We start from the raw sequence: 3,113 nt of genomic DNA, 5'->3' as shown, positions 1-3,113 counted from the left end.
GGGGGAGGCTGGGAAGGGATGTGAAGGGTAAACAAAGGAGGAGGCTGCAATTCTTGGTAAGAAATGTACGCATTATCCCGCCCATGTAATTGTAACCCCTCTGTACAGTATGTTCACAAATAAAATAAAATAAAATTTAAAAAAAAGTGTAACATCCATGGGCTATTAAATATCACATGAAATACATGACAATGCCACTGAATCCACAGATAATACCATTTCTGGAGTCATTTAGGAGGGCATTATAGTGTTGATGAATATGACAGACATCATGAATATTCATAAGTTGATGAATATGAAAAATAGATAAAATTAGAGATTGTAACTTATTGATTGCGACATGCCAAAGAACTTGATGGCAACTAAGTTTGGCAGCCTTGAACAATAATCAAGAGAACATAAAAACAGATACCCAAGAGGCTACAAAGCCCAGCGTTTGACAATTAAGAGAACTATAAAATTACATACTCGCCCCAAGAAACCTGAGTACATTGGAATTACACGGTGTTTGAGTGCCACCAAGTGACAAGTCTGTGTTATTGCTAAATTGCAACTCCATCTGCCCAACTCTTTGAGAATATTAGCAAAACAACATTATAACAAAACATCCAGCTGGGCACAGTGGAGACTCCTCTCGCTTTCATGATTCAAAATAAAATTGAAATTGGACTTCTGAAATCCCATCTTCCACTCTGCCTTTCCAAAATATATGTTTGAAATAGAAAATCATATGGCATAGTTTTAATGACTCATTATTTCATTTTCCATTCTAAGTTTATGATTATTTTCACTGAGGAAATATTTGATACAGTTTTACTACTCTACCCACTTATTTGTGTTTTAGATATTAGAAAAGTTTATTCATTGAGAGTAGTCATCCTATTCTTTTAAAATCTAGAGTGTATATAAGAAGGCAACATGTATATTTTGAAAGGACAGTAATTTCTCTAGTCCAAAATTTTTATTTATAAACTACAGAGCATGAAGAAAATGTATTTTTGTAATGTATCAAATGTTTACTTGTTAGGTTATTAGAAGATAAGAAGTGTTTAAAATGAACTCATTGAGCCAGGCACCAGTGGCTCATGCCTATAATCCTGACTACTTATGAGTCTGAGATCTAAGGATCATAGTTGAAAGCCAGCCTGAGCAAGAAAATCTCTGAGACTCTTATCTCCAATTAACCACCAAAAATCCAGAAGTGGAGTTGTGTCTCAGTGATAGAGCACTGGCCTTGAGGGGGGAAAAAAAAAACTCAGGGAAAGTGCTCATGTCCTGAGTTCCAGCCTCAGGACCAGCACCAAAGAAGGAGGAGGAAGAAGACAAGGGAGGGGAGGAGGAGGTAGAGGTTCAAAAGGATAATAAATAGGAACAGTGATTGATTAAATGAGATAAACAAAATCAGAAAAAGATCAAGAAAAGAAAAGTTAGCTCTTGGAAAGCACTACAAAATTGGCAATCTGAGAGAATCCTTTCAAAAGAATTGTTAAAAATTGGGAAAATGGCCACTGTTACAGGTGCATCATTACAGAAATTTTAAAAAAGACGTTATATTTTAATGTTTTTTCTTTCATGCATGTGTTTCTAACGCATTTATAAGATTATCTCTTTGTTGCTTTGTATGTCCCTCCCCCACAGTATAACCCCTGCTTTCTCTATATTTGATGTCAGTATAACTTGTGGAGGAGAGGGGGAAAAACCAGTTGTTTAAGGATACAGGTAGACCTGTTGCAACAATGAGAAGTACAAGTTGTCATGCCCAAAACGAGCTTTACAATGTCGGGGGGGGGGGGGAGGGGGGAAGGAGAAGGATTGGGATTGGGGGGGAGAGGGGGAGAGGCTGGGAAGGGATGTGAAGGGTAAACAAAAGAGGAGGCTGCAATGCTTGGTAAGAAATGTACGCATTATCCTGCCCATGTAATTGTAACACCTCTGTACAGTATGTTCACAAATAAAATAAAATAAAATTTAAAAAAAAGAGACGTTAGGATTAACTTTATCCTAATTATTTTTAAAACTTATGAACTATTCTGACGCGCAGGCTGGCTTTGAACTACAATTCTCAGATCTTAGCCTTCTGCATAGCTAAGACTACAGGCATGAGCCACTAACACACAGCCTGAGTAAACGTTAAAGGTACTAACATTCTTTTTGATAGATTTGACATGAGAGCTAAGAAAAAGATTATTCTAAATCGCTTCACCAAAGGAACTAAGAAAATTAATTATGTATTAATTACTATTTAACAATCTAACTTTTAGGAAGAAATAAACCCTTTTCCCAAAATACATAAATGAAACATCATCATCATACACACACACACAGACACACACACACACACACATACACACACACACATACACACTCCAATATTGAGGCTTGAACTGAACTCTGGGCCTGGTCACTGTCCCTGAGTTTTTTTGCTAAGGGTTAGCACTCTACCATTTGAGCCACACAGCTCCACTATTGGCTTTTGGTGGTTAACTGGAGGTAAGAATCTCTCAGACTTCCAGCCATAAACGAAATGCAAATCAAAACAACATTGAGATTCCACCTCACCCCAGTTAGAATGGCTAGAATCAAGAATTCTAATAACAACAGATGCTGGAGGGGATGTGGCCAAAAGGTAACCCTACTGCATTGTTGATGGAAGCATAAACTTATTCAACCACTTTGGAAAGCAGTATGGAGGTCCCTCAAAAGACTATACATAGAGCTGGGTGCTGATGGCTCATGCCTATACTCCTAGCTACTCAGGAAGCTGAGATCTGAGGATTGAGGTTCAAAGCCAGCCTGGGCAGGAAAAATCCATGAGACTCTTATCTACAATAAACCTCCAGAAAACCGGAAGTCGTGTTGTGACTCTAGTGGTAGAGTGCTTGCCTTGAGCTGAAGAGCTGAGGGACAGTGCTCAGGCCAAGTTCAAGCCCCATGAGCAATCAAAAAAAAAAAATTCCCCTAATGCTCCCCTATGACCCAGAAATCCCACTGGGCATTTATCCAAACAATCACAAACAAGGTTACCAGCGGGGCTGGGAAGGTGGCTCAGTGGTAGAGTGCTTGCCTTGCATGCCTGAGGCCTGGGTTCGATTCCTCAGCACCACATAAGCAAA

The sequence above is a fragment of the Dipodomys ordii genome, unplaced genomic scaffold, assembly GCF_000151885.1.
Source record: "Dipodomys ordii isolate 6190 unplaced genomic scaffold, Dord_2.0 Scaffold60, whole genome shotgun sequence".
Classification (NCBI taxonomy): domain Eukaryota; kingdom Metazoa; phylum Chordata; class Mammalia; order Rodentia; family Heteromyidae; genus Dipodomys; species Dipodomys ordii.
The sequence above is the reverse complement of the archived record's forward strand: the minus strand, read 5'-3'. Positions refer to the sequence as shown.